Genomic DNA, 13679 nt, shown 5'->3' with positions numbered 1-13679 from the left:
GATCTTCCAAATTTAACAAGAAAAAGGGAAAATGTGGTGGAGAAATGGAACAAGATTTTAAAAGAAATTTTAAAAGAGGAAAGTAAAAATATACAAAGAAAATAATAACAGATCTATAAAAAGGGAGGTAAACTTTTTTGCTCCTAAAGGCAGCTGGAGGCATCATGCCAGTGGGTGTATCTGGAGCTAGATTGCGATGGGGAGGAAGACAAGTGAAATTCCCAAGTGTCTTCTCTTTGGCACACTCCCCCTTAAAATTCAGTTTGGGGGGCAGCTTGGTCACCCACAGTGGATCACACTTAAGGCCTGCACACAGGTGATTTAAAGCAATCACTAATTTTTACACCTGACCATAATTTCTTATAAAGAGACAGAATTTACAAGTCACACTTACCCAATATAATGTTCCAATATTGATACATTTCCCCCCATCACAATTCACACATTGTTTTATTCATAGATGAATTCTGAAAAAAAGAATGAATTTAACATAAGCAATCAATCCAAAGCATTTTTGATGCTGTGACTACTCAAATCCATGTGGCCAGATACTGAAAAACACACAAACAATAAATATATTTTCCACAGGAAGAATGGATTATTAAACAGTCATACTTTGGACTCCCTATATGCCGCATTTTTCGCCCTATAGGACGCACTTTTTCCCCTCCAAAAATGAAGGGGAAATGTGTGTGTGTCCTATGGGGCGAATGCAGGCTTTCGCTGAAGCCCCACCACCAGCCCCGCAAGCTCGGGGGACAGCGGGGAGGCGCAGCGCGCCATCCCGCTGTCTCCCGATGTCCTTTGGAGGCTGGCGGCGGGAAAAGCCCGCTTCCCCCTGCCACCAGCCCCGCAAGCTCGGGGACAGCAGGGAGGCGCAACGTGCCCAGGCTTAGCTTCAGGCTTAGCTTGTGGAGAGCTGCATGTTCTGGGGGCTGGGGTCGGGGGAAGCTCGGGTTTCCCCTGTCCCAGCCCCGCACCTGGGGGGGAAATATTTTTTCCCCCTTTATTTCCCCCCCCCCCCCAAAATTAGGTGCGTCCTATGGGCCGGTGCGTCCTATAGGGCGAAAAATACGGTACCTTGACTTGCTTCTATTTGCCAATGTCTCCACAAAAATTGAGTATTATGAACAAATACATAGTACATTTAGCCACTTGCCTAGTTGCATTTGGAAATGCGTATTTTCACCTGTGCCCTTCTATGAGTGGAAGGCTCTTGGAACTATCAGAGGCCCCTACTAATGGAAAAGGGGAGGCAAATTTTGCCAATTCCCACTTTCTCATGAAACCTTCTGCAACATACCGTATTTTTCGCACCATAGGGCGCACCTGACCATAGGGCGCACCTAGTTTCTAGAGGAGGAAAACACACAAAAAAATATTCTGAATCAAATGTTGCACTAAACTATTTAAAGCAGCAAAGCGGGCGGCTCCTGTCCATTTGCTGCTTTAAATCGAGCCTCAGAGGAGGGTAGGAAGGAGAACCATGGCTTATCTAAGTCCAGTCAATAATGCTGAGCCTGACTTATGGCCATCGAGATTAGCCTGGCCGTCTCAGTGGAAATCTGGGGAGGCTGGGGTGGACATTCCAGTGGTCAAAGTGTGGTTGTGTCTTCCTGCCCGGCATCTATTTCCTGCCCTCTTTCTCCCCTGCACCCCCGCACCCTGCTTCCAGGGAAGGAAGCGGAGCCATGGATCCTCTGCTCGCAACTGCAGTGGATTCCATCCACTTTGAAGCAGGAAAGTGGGAGAGGAGCTGCTTACACGAGTGTAAGCTGCTCCCCTCCCACTTTGCTGCTTCAAAGGGAGCCCAGGAGGAGGGAATCCTCTGCAGCCGCAAGCAGAGGATCCATGGTCCCCTTCCTTCCCTCCTCCGTAGTTGCTTTGAAGCAGGAAAGTGGGAGAGGAGCTGCTTACAGGAGTGTAAGCTGCTCCCCTCCCACTTTGCTGCTTCAAAGGGAGCCCAGGAGGAGGGAATCCGCTGCATGGATCCCCTTCCTTCCCTCCTCCTGGTTGCTTTGAAGCAGGAAAGTGGGAGACGAGCTGCTTACACGAGTGTAAGCTGCTCCCCTCCCACTCTGCTGCTTCAAAGGGAGCCCGGGAGGAGGGAATCCGCTGCATGGATCCCCTTCCTTCCCTCCTCAGTGGTTGCTTTGAAGCAGGAAAGTGGGAGGGGAGCTGCTTACACGAGTGTAAGCTGCTCCCCTCCCACTTTGCTGCTTCAAAGGGAGCCGGGGAGGAGGGAATCCGCTGCAGCCACGAGCAGCGGAGGATCCATGGTCCCCTTCTTTCCCTCCTCCGTGGTTGCTTTGAAGCTGGAAGGTGGGAGAGGAGCTGCTTACACAAGTGTAAGCTGCTCCCCTCCCACTTTGCTGCTTCAAAGGGAGCCCGGGAGGAGGGAATCCGCTGCATGGATCCCCTTCCTTCCCTCGTCCTGGTTGCTTTGAAGCAGGAAAGTGGGAGAGGAGCTGCTTACACGAGTGTAAGCTGCTCCCCTCCCACTTTGCTGCTTCAAAGGGAGCTGAGGAGGAGGGAATCCGCTGCAGCTTCCCCCACCTCCCGGAGAGCCTGCAGAAGCCGCCCGCTCTTTAAAGGGGCTGCGCGGCTTCTCCTGGCTTTTCTGGGAGGTGGGGGGGATTCCCCCACCTCCCGCAAAACCGGCAGAAGCCGCCCGCTCTTTAAAGGGGCTGCGCGGCTTCTCCTGGCTTTTCTGGGAGGTGGGGGGATTCCCCCACCTCCCGCAAAACCGGCAGAAGCCGCCCGCTCTTTAAAGGGGCTGCGCGGCTTCTCCTGGCTTTTCTGGGAGGTGGGGGGATTCCCCCACCTCCCGCAAAACCGGCAGAAGCCGCCAGCTCTTTAAAGGGGCTGCCCGGCTTCTCCTGGTTTTTCTGGGAGGTAGGAGAAGGGACTAATGCAGCCAGTCAGTCCCTTCTCCCTCCTGGGGAAAAGCCCGCAAGAGCGCACGAAGCTTGTGTGCGGCTCTTGGGGACTTTTCCCGCCTGCCTCCCCCTTGCATTCGCTCCATAGGACGCACACACATTTTCCCTTGCTTTTTAGGAGGGAAAAAGTGCGTCCTATAGAGCGAAAAATACGGTATTCTTCGTTGTTATGAAAGGGTGCCCCAAGGGGATGGAGGGGACTCTAGGAGGAAGAAGGAATTGACAAAAATTGACTCAGCCCCACCCTGTTACCAGAGGTCTCCAATGAATCAAAAGCTCTTCTGCAAAGTGAAGGGCACAAGTGAATTCCACCCACTGTCACTAAAAATCGGCTTCCATTTCAGAGGTCTAGAAGGGAGTCGATACAACTATAATATTTAAAGAGAGAGCCAGGAAATTACAGGCTAGTCAGATTAGCACCAGTTTCAGATAAACTGATGGAAAACATTTAAAATGATCAAGCATATAAACGAACAAGTCCTGTTGAAAAACAATCACCATGGTTTCTACTAAGTACTGTCTCTCTAATATGTTATGGTTCTTTGGAGAGCGTCCAAAAGCTTGTTGATAAGTATGATCCAGTATACATTGCATACTTAAATTTTTAGAAAGCTTCTGACCAGGTTTTTCACCAATGGCTCCTGACTAAATTCACCAGTATCGACTAGGAATTGGCTGAAGAACAGAAACCAAAGAGTTGTAATAAATGTACAGTATTCACAGTGAAAGGATGCAATTAGTGGAGTGACTCAATGACCTGTATTAGGAATAGTGCTTTTAAATATGTTCATAAACAAACTGGATTACAAATGAGTAGTGATTTAGCTTTTGTTTCCCCAAATAACGTAGTATCACCCACAAATCTGGCTAACTAAGAAGAGCTCAGAAAAGGATCTCTCTGAACTATATGAAATGAACAGAACCAAAACAAGTTAAATACAGTTCAAAGAAAGAGCAAAGTGATACAGATGGCAGAGATCCTAACTTCACATATACGGTCTGAATTTGCAGTGGTTTATCATAGAAGAGCTCTTTGGGTTATGATAGATAGCTCAATGAAAATGTTGCCTCTCTTTGTATGTGTGCGTGTGTGGCAACTGTGAAAAATGCAAACTCTTTGTAAGCTATTAAAGGTACCCCTGCCCGTACGGGCCAGTCGTGTCCGACTCTAGGGTTGTGCGCCCATCTCACTTAAGAGGCCGGGGGCCAGCGCTGTCCGAAGACACTTCCGGGTCACGTGGCCAGCGTGACGAAGCTGCAGCTGGCGAGCCAGCACCAGCGCAGCACATGGAAACGCCGTTTACCTTCCCACTATAAAGCGGTACCTATTTATCTACTTGCACTTAGGGGTGCTTTCGAACTGCTAGGTGGGCAGGAGCTGGGACCGAAAGACGGGAGCTCACCCCGCCACGGGGATTTGAACCGCCGACCATACGATCGGCAAGTCCTAGGCACTGAGGTTTTACCCACAGCGCCACCCGCGTCCCTTTACCCACAGCGCCACCATGTAAGCTATTAGGAAGTGATTAAAAACAAAACTGCTAATAACAAAAACCCTTTATACAAAGTTATAGTGTGGCCATGCAGTCCTTGGAACATAATGTACAGTTTGGGTCACAACGTCTCAGAAAATATACTGTAGAAGTAGAAAAAGTATAGAAAAAGCCAACCAAAAGTATCTGAGGGCTGAATCAATAGCCCTCTAAGGCTACATGGGGGAAATGAAAATGGGATGGTTATGAGAGAAATTCATAAAATCATGTATGGAGAAAGTGGATAAAAAGGATATTTCTCCCTCATAATACTAGAGCTCAGGGGCCATACAATGAAACTGACTAAACAGAGAATGTGAACAGACAAAATGAAGTATATCGTCACACAGCGCATAATTTATGCAATTCACTGCCACAGTACATGGTGTTAGCCATTAGTAAATTGCTGTAAAAGGTAGTCATAGAATTCATGAGGGATAATCCTATCAACCGCTTCTAGTCATGACTGCTATCCAGGTTCACAGAAAATGGTAATTCAGAACTATTAAGCTTCATTCAGGTGGTCTGTGGTGTGCCTGTAGATTTGTGTTTGAAGACTAGTACATACAGTACATTCAATACAGTGGTACCTCGGTTTAAGAACAGTCCAGTTTAAGAAAGATTCGGTTTACAAACTCCACAAAACCGGAAATAGTGTCCCAGTTTGAGAACTTTAGCTCGGTCTAAGAACGGAATCCGAACGGTGGAAGGGCAGCAGCGGCGGGAGACCTCATTAGGGAAAGCGCGGCTCAGTTTAAGAATGGACATTGGGAATGGATTACGTTCATAAACCAAGGTACCACTGTACTCACATTGATTTTAAATGTACTTTAATTGCTTATATTGTTTTTTATTATATTAAAATTTTGATTCTATGAAATACAATACAGGTAACTCACAACTTTCACAGAGGTTAGGTTCTGGGGTGCCAAAATCGTATATAGTCAAAAAGAACTCCTTGGAACTGCTCACACACAAGCATCTTACCTTCCACAGCCAGCACACCCAGCAGGTCTTACCCCACCCCAAGCATCACAGAGCACTTTTAAGCTCCCTGCTTTGCTCACCAAGCTCTGAAATATCTCACAGGGTCTCAGAGAAGCCTCTCAGAGCCCAGTAAGCAAGTATGAGACCTTAAAAGATCTTTCCACTCCAGGAAAACCCTGCACAAAAAGAGCATTTTAAGCACTCCGCCTTCCATGCATTTAATTTGTGTGATTTCAACCAGTTGGTCTTCAACCGTGTAAAGTTGAAATTGCACAAGTTAAATGCATATAAGTTGTGGGTTATCTGTACAATGTAGAACTAATAAAAGCAATAAAAATAAAATCAGAAATCATACAGCATCTAGCACAGTGCATTGCAATTGCTACAACAGCCAGAAATCATTAAGTGGTCCACCAAGACCCTCAGCAAGTTTCAAATGGCCTATGGGGGAAAGGTTTGGGAACCACTAGCCTGACACCACCTACAGACAGAGGTACTGAAAACACAAACACACGCAAACACACTTGCACCTTTCCCTATTTCAGAACCTTTCCCCTTGAATTTATCCAGCACTGGAGTTCCAGTGGGAAGGAAAACTCTAAACCTGAGAGTGGTATGTTGCAAGCTATAGAGATAGAGAGTTGTATGTGGCAGAATGGTTCAGCAGCACACATGCCCTAACATTGCATTACATTCCATTACACACACTTTAAATGTAGTTAGGGAACAGATCATATATTTGGAAGACATGGGCCTTCTGCCATCACTTAGCGTCATGCCACTTTAAGCAAGCCAGTGTGACACACTCTTCTGGGTGAAACACTTATCAATCATTGAACATTCCATTAGGCCAGGCATGCCTTTGTAATGGTAAGTAGCCTACTTTTTCAACTGTATCATGGTGTATGTGGTGTATTCCGTACATTTAGGGAATGTAAATATTGTCCTTTTACATAAGGAGCGCAGTGGCAATTCTGCCTTACAACAGCGTTCTGATTTGGTTTAGGCTCAAAGTTGTCAAGTGATTTCAGTTAATTTGCCACATTTAATCCCAGCACTCTGTCCACCATTGGTCTGATATGCAGCGATCAAACAATGGGCAAATACAGTGGTACCTCGCAAGACGAAAAACTCGCAAGACGAAAGAGTTTTTCATTTTTTTAGTTGCTTCGCAAGATGAATTTCCCTATGGGCTTGCTTCACAAGACGAAAACGTCTTGCAAGTTTGTTTCCTTTTGGATTTTCAATGCATTCCTATGGGAAACCGTGCTTCGCAAGACGAAAAATTCGCAAGGCGAAAAAACTCGCAGAATGAATGAATTTCGTCTTGCGAGGCACCACTGTATTAAAACATTATTTAGAATAGTAACAGAAAAGCTTTTCTAAAAATAAGTAAATCACAAGTTAACTCTTATAGAAAATTGTGATTCAGAACTATCATTATAGCAATATGTTGATATAAATGCATGCAGAGAAAATATAAAGTATTTAATAATATGCATTGGCACTTAGCATTTCTGGCACTCTACAGAGTCCATATTTACAATAGCATACAATACAATGGTTCAAGTGAGTTTTTATGATGTATATGTCTGCATGTGTCGAATGAGATCTCTGTAGATCTGAAGCTCTCACTCATTTCTCCATACAAATAAGATTAGCATGCCTACCAAAAGTCAGCAGTATGCAGAGGTAGTTTCTGGAAATGTTAATAAGCTAACAATCTTATGCATGTCTACTGAGAAGTCCTAATGAGTTCAATCGTACTTACTGCAAGGTTAATGCTGTGCACAGAATTCTATAACTACATCATAACTTGGGGGTGGGTGAGACGAAGAGATAATAATCACTACTGATGAGAGCTGGACAAAAAAACCTGACTATGACATTTCACTTACACACACTGAATGACAGGCAACAGCAAAGTTTTGCTTGAACCCTTTTGTAGAAAAATTATGTTATGCAGCAAGTATTCTTCTAAGCAATTACTGTGAGATGAGCCTACCTGACAATGTTTTTAGCCAATGAGAAGTCAGAGTTGTGATGATAAGCAAGTTATTTGACTCCAAGGTAACAAGAATTGCTGATGGGGGGTCCTAAAGAGATGCTGTTTTCACTTCCCATTGGGTGCACTAATAGGCTTCTGTCTTATTTCCTAGTCCTCAGAATCACCATAGTTTACCCTTCCTTTTCCCCTAGCAACCAGGATGAATCTTTCCCATGGGTGGATTCATCTGAGATCAGGTAGTCCCTAGAAGTTGTTTTCTTAAAATACTACTAGTTTCTTATGTAATTGTTGCATGGTCAAGCCTCTTCTTGTATGGAAATATAATTCTGGGGAAAGCTTCACCAAGACTGTACTGTCCAACTGTCTAGTTTCTACAAAGTTCAGATTGTTTTCCAGTTGCTCTTGCTTCATGCCTTTGTAGTTTGGTGAGCATTTGAGGTGAGGTGATGAAACAAGCCAAAGTTAGAGAGTGATGGGTTCAGCCATAGTTAAATCACAAGCCAACCATAGATTCTGACTGTGGTTTGTTGGCAGCAAACAAACCATAATTAACCATAACACATAATGGCCACACTATAGTTTAATAAACCATGGTTTAATAAACTATAGTTTGGTTTTATGTGAGAACCACAGGCCAAAGTTTCATTATTCCAAGACTCTAGTGGTAGTATCTGTTCTGTAGAAGTTGACTGAACCATTACTTTTCAAGATTACTTCATGCTACACTTTCACCAGAATACCCTCAATTTTTTTAAAGCCTCAGTTTCAGAAAATATGCAAGGCAGCTCCATAACTTGTAAGAGCAAAAAAATGATATGTACAAATGATATGTATAATTGTTTGATAAAGTATTATTTTGATTTCTTATTTTTCTGGTATTTCTTGAGATCCCACACACAGCAAGTAAATTACTGAGGACTGAGGCTTTTTCAAAAGGCAAAGAAGTAGTCTTTAAGCCAGCTTGACATTTCACACAAAGGAAGTTTTTATGCACTGAGGTATATGACATGCAAAAATGACAGGTAGAAATTTTTAATAGGACAGGCCTTCAGCTGAACACATGCTGCATTTAAAGCGTATAAACTTTTGAGGAAAAAATAAAATATTCACCTTAAGTACCCTATAGTGCTTGCCATTCGCTCTTACTGGCTATCCAGTAGCCAGCACAGTAGCTTAATTAACCAATCTTCGAAGCAGAGGCATAGGAGCAGGCCTACAGAAAAGAGACCTCTTAAGTATTGTTTACAAGGCTGCAATCAATTATTTGCAGCTACGGAAAATGCCCATCAGTCGAGAAAGAGTAAATATGGGCCTTACAGGAAATGGGCATTGCATTCAAGTACAAGGCTCGGCCATCCAAATGGACCATCCTACCTTTGTATACTGGGGAGGTGGGGAAAGGAAAGGCAACAACAACCACCACCACACAGCAACACAAACCGCACACATGCGGCATCATGGTAATAAATCCCGTCTGTTAAGGGCTGGTCCCTCCTAGGGAAGAGATTAGGTTGCTAATTCCCTTCTGCTTTCTGGTTGGAGGAGCAGGCAACCCCGCTAGCCTTCGCCCTCGTCGCCCCTGCCTCCCACCCCCATTAACACTCCTCCGCAAGGCGACGGGCAGATGCGCCAGCCTGTGTGCGTGTGTGTGTGTGTGTGTACGTACCACTGCTACCCTCATGTATTATGCACATACACACAATTCCACCCCCACATGCATGCACACACACACACACAAAATACGCACACTGATGGGGGGGGAATGGAAATCACACCACACTCCCATACACAGCACAACAACAGACTGACTCACGGCGATGAAACCCACGTATATAGATAGCGCTCGTTGTCCCCACCCTTATAAGCTCCAGTTGGGACGCGGGTTCCGGAGCGAACCTCCCTTGTGGAAACACAAAACAGGCTCCGGGAGTCCCAGCCACCCGCAAGGTACGAGATTCCCCCTTCCCTTCCCTAATAAAAACACACACACACAAAACACTCCACCCTTCTCCTCACAAAAGCAACATGCCTCGCAATCCACAGGCGAGGCAGGGCCCCAATCCCACCACGGCCATATTCCTACCACCACCTTCTCCACCTCCCATTGTGTACCGTTCAAGGAGGACCCCCCCCCCAACCTCCACAGGAACCCCGCGCCGCCAACCCGGCCCCATCACACACACCCGCGCGCGCCCGGCTCTCGTGAGGCAGCCCGTACCTTGAGGGAGGGAGGTCTCGCGCGCGGGGAGAGGTCGCGGCCGACTCCGGCCTTGTCCTTCTCTCTCGCTGTGGCGGCGGCGGCTGAGGAGGAGGGGGAGGGGCGCAGGTGCCTCGCGGGGGCAGCAGGAACCGGGAGGGAAGAGAAGGAGAAGGAGGAGGAAGGAAGGTGGCGCTGCTGCTGAGGCGGCGAGCGGGCTGAAGGGAGGCGAGAAAGGCAGAGAGAGAGAGAGAGAAAAGAGGGAAGGGGAGGAGTCTCCGCGGCTCCTGGCCGGCGCAGGGAAATAAAAGAGGGCGGACGGCGCTTTCGCGGGGTCGACAACAGGCGCCACGGAGCCGTCGCCTCTCCTGAGGGAAAGATGGGGGGGGAGAGAGAGAGGGCGAAAGACTGCCGGGAGGTGAGAGACCAGCGGCGGAAGTCTCCCCTGTGGCGGCGGCGGCGGCGGCAAGCGGAGGCGGCCTCCCGCCTCGCTCCCGTCGCCCCGCCTCGCAGGCAACGGCCGCAGTTAGCTGCGCCGGCCGGCGGCCTAGGAGGGGCGGGGCTACGCCGAAGTGGGCGGAGACGCGCCCACGAGCCAGCCGGCCATGAGGAGGGCTTTTTTTTGTTGTTCTCTCTTCAATCCCCACCCCTCCCCCTCAAAAAAAGAAAAACTCCCCTCCCCTGCCAACCTCGAATTCGTAGGCAAAGTGGGCGGTGCCCGAGGGCGGGGGGGGAGATGAGTGACGCAAAAGGGGGAGGAGCTTCTGGGGCGGACAGGGCCGTGAGAGAATCCGCGGCGGGGGCAGGGAAAGGGCACACGAGCTGGTTGTGTGGAGTCTCTTCTCCGGGAGCCGCCTCTCTCCCCTCGCCTTGAAGGATGGGCGTCGCGGCCAATCAGCAAGCGCGCAAGGAGGACGTAGGCCAGGTGCTACGTTACGAGGGAAGCGGTGGGAAAGTGTGGGTTCCGTGGGAGGCGTGCAGAGGCTGCGCTGACTTTTACCCGGCAGTGCGGAAGCCTCTGGCTCCGTTTGCGCTGCTTGTTTGGAAATGTCCCAAGTAACCAGCCTTCCTATGGTTGGTGGTCAGCCAGTTCCTACTCAAGAGTAGACCCACTGAAGTTCTGAAGAGAGGGAGGGAAGTTCTCTAACAACTCTTTATCATGTTCGTCGTTACCTAAAAAGCTCCAAATTTTTTAAGCTTTCCTCACTGGGGAGTTGCTCCAATCCCTCAATCATTTAGGGAGCCCTTTTCTGAACCTTTTCCAGATCTACTATACTGTGATCCTCGAAGAATTGATGCTTTTGAATGATGGTGCTGGAGGAGACTCTTGAGAGTCCCATGGACTGCAAGAAGATCAAACCTATCCATTCTTAAGGAAATCAGCCCTGAGTGCTCCCTGGAAGGACAGATCCTGAAGCTGAGGCTCCAGTACTTTGGCCACCTCATGAGAAGAGAAGACTCCCTGGAAAAGACCCTGATGCTGGGAAAGATGGAGGGCACAAGGAGACGGGGACGACAGAGGACGAGATGGTTGGACAGTGTTCTTGAAGCTACCAGCATGAGTTTGACCAAACTGCGGGAGGCAGTGGGAGACAGGAGTGCCTGGCGTGCTCTGGTCCATGGGGTCACGAAGAGACGGACACGACTAAACAACTAAACAACAACAAAATCCTTTTTTGAGATGAACAGAACTGAGAACAGTATTCCAAGTGTGGTTGCGCCATAGTATTATGATATTGGCAGTTTTGTTTTCATTCCCTTTCCTAATGATCGCTAACACTGAATTCAACTTTTTTGCTACAACCTCGGTGTTTCATTCCTAAACAGTCACCATCAGTTGAGACCACATTAGCATACATGTGAAATTAGGATTTTTTTTGCCCCAGTGTACACCACTTTACATTTGCTTCCATTGAATTGCATTTGCCTTTTACTGCTCATTCACCCAGTTTAAAGATCTCTTTTTGGAGTGCCTGACAATCCCTTTATTTAACCATCCTGAACAATTCAGGCACCCTACTGCTCACCCCTAACTCTAGGTGATTTATAAACCAGTCAAAAGCCACAGGTCCCAGTACCAGTCCTTTAGGGACTCCACTTTCTACACCCTTCTGTTGGGATAATTCTCTGCTCCTACTCTGCTTCCTGTTCTGTAACCATTTGTAATAGAGGTGTTAAGTTGGGTGCCAGACTTCTAACTCCTGGATCCAGCAAGTGTTAAAAGCTCAAGCCAGGTTAGCATCCTGGGTGATGGGCCATTAAGAGAACCAAGGATCAAGGGCTTTTGCAAGATGGCAAAAGAGTAGGGACCGCTTCCCTCAACAGATAAAGCCAGAATTTTAGGGTGTGACCCTGGATGCAAAAGCTGCAGGCTGGGAAGGAAGAGAAGCAGAGCAATGACTGATTTCTGTTTGACTCCAAGGCTGCGGTTATAGGAGAAATAAGACCCTGTAGGGTTACTGTATTTTCTGGCGTATAAGACCACTTTTTAACCCAAGAAAATCTTCTCAAAAGTTGGGGGTCGGCTTATATGCCGGCTACAGCAGCAGCTCCTGCAGCAACTCCCCACCAAAGGATAAAACGACAGCAAATTAAATCAGAGGACACCAAGCTCTCTAGATGAAGCAGAAATCTGCTTAAAAATTGGCCCCAGAAGCCCCCGGCCACTGGGAAGTGGAGCGGATTTCCGAACCGGACTGGAGACTGGTTTTAAAAAAATTTATTTGGTGTGCGTTGGAAGAGGGGTAGTCTTATACGGCAAGTATCCCAAACTATATTTTAACTGGAAGAGTTGTGGGGTCGTCTTATATGCCCAGTCGTCTTATACGCCGGAAAATACGGTATATTGGCTGGGGTAATATTTATGTATAAATAAACCATCTAATGCTATGGGAGCTCTGTTGCGAATGGCAGTGGACACCAGTAATAATTGAGCATGGTGACTGACGGTGGTGTTAGGTCTTTTTTTGCTGCTGGAAGTATATATACCATGTTACACTTAACTATTAGCACCTAGAAGACAGGTGATCTTCTAGTACTATTGGATAAAGGTTTCTGTACAAACTAACATAATATTTTATCTGAGAAGTTTTTATTGGTTGTTTCCAGCCTGTTCAGTTTACAAGTATTACCCTAAAGAACATCCTTTAGGACCCAAAATGCATCTTCTTTTTAATGCAAGACTACAAACCATTCAGTTCTTTGGTTTCACAGCAAGGACATTTTGTTTATTGATTTTGAAAAACAAATAGGCTGCTTTTCTGTTCCCCAAAGCGTGTAAAATACTGCTAAATACCCAACAGTAAGATAACGAGAATAAAAATAATAGAAATTTCCATATTTATACAGCAATTTTGCTGGTTGTTTTATGATGTTTTGGCAGCATTGCCTACATACCAACTGCAAAATAAATTAAGCTCTTTTTGTCTAGAAAATAATTTTAGTAGAAATCTCTTTAATACTCCATCTGGGGGTTTTCTTAAATTAATTATTTCCTTGTTGAATACAGTCTAGATATGAATATAACGTGCAAATTACATTTATCACAAGCTCCACATATATTTCAGGGTGTTCAACTATTTGTCTTCATAACAGTCAATATTCAGCAGGCAGTTTTGCTCCTGCCTGCTTCTGCTTACTCATCGCATTTTGGCCTTGCAGTGTATCAAGAGAAGAAAAAGTCAGTATCGGAAGGATATAATTCAGGAGTGCTCAACTCAAAAGTTCTTTCAGGACCACCCTTTAAATTTTTACTAAAGACTGCTGAGCACAAACTATTACAATGTTAACTGTGGAGTTTTTCTTTTTAAACCATTCTCTCAAATGCCCTTTTTTCTGATGGTGCTCCGTAGTTTGACTTATTTATGCATAGCACAAATCTGTCTAAATTGCACCTTTCCGCTTACTCTTTCTCCACTCCATAGTCTGGCACCTATGGTCAATTACACACCAAACATTTAAAGCACACTTAACACATGTCCAGCGCAGAGGGCCTTCTGGTGGTTCCCTCAATGCGA

The 13679-nt window shown here is 46.4% G+C and overlaps 1 protein-coding gene and 2 long non-coding RNA genes across 9 annotated transcripts in view; 2 read left to right on the top strand and 1 right to left on the bottom strand.

Moving 5' to 3' along the window:
* Nucleotides 1-10213, bottom strand: part of CSNK1G3 (casein kinase 1 gamma 3) — a 56800-nt gene extending 46587 nt beyond the window's left edge. For 2 of the 7 annotated variants that reach the window (XM_080972899.1, XM_080972901.1), the window contains exons 1-3: nt 9685-10213; nt 8577-8679; nt 395-467 (exon numbers count right to left, since the gene is read on the bottom strand). The gene's annotated coding sequence lies outside the window, so the exon portion shown is untranslated. The remainder of the gene's footprint in view (nt 1-394; nt 468-8576; nt 8680-9684) is intronic. The other 5 variants (XM_080972897.1, XM_080972900.1, XM_080972898.1 and 2 more) reach the window with 4 other exon arrangements.
* LOC308458549 overlaps nt 1-13679 on the top strand; it is a 436164-nt gene that overhangs the window by 234998 nt on the left and 187487 nt on the right. The window lies entirely within an intron of this gene.
* LOC308458407 lies at nt 9942-12727 on the top strand. Its single transcript, XR_013977372.1, has 2 exons — nt 9942-10081; nt 10929-12727. It is a non-coding gene; the product is annotated as an uncharacterized lncRNA (long non-coding RNA).

This window comes from Podarcis pityusensis (assembly GCF_964106645.2).
Source record: "Podarcis pityusensis genome assembly, chromosome: 11".
NCBI classification, from domain to species: domain Eukaryota; kingdom Metazoa; phylum Chordata; class Lepidosauria; order Squamata; family Lacertidae; genus Podarcis; species Podarcis pityusensis.
The sequence above is the reverse complement of the archived record's forward strand: the minus strand, read 5'-3'. Positions and strand labels throughout refer to the sequence as shown.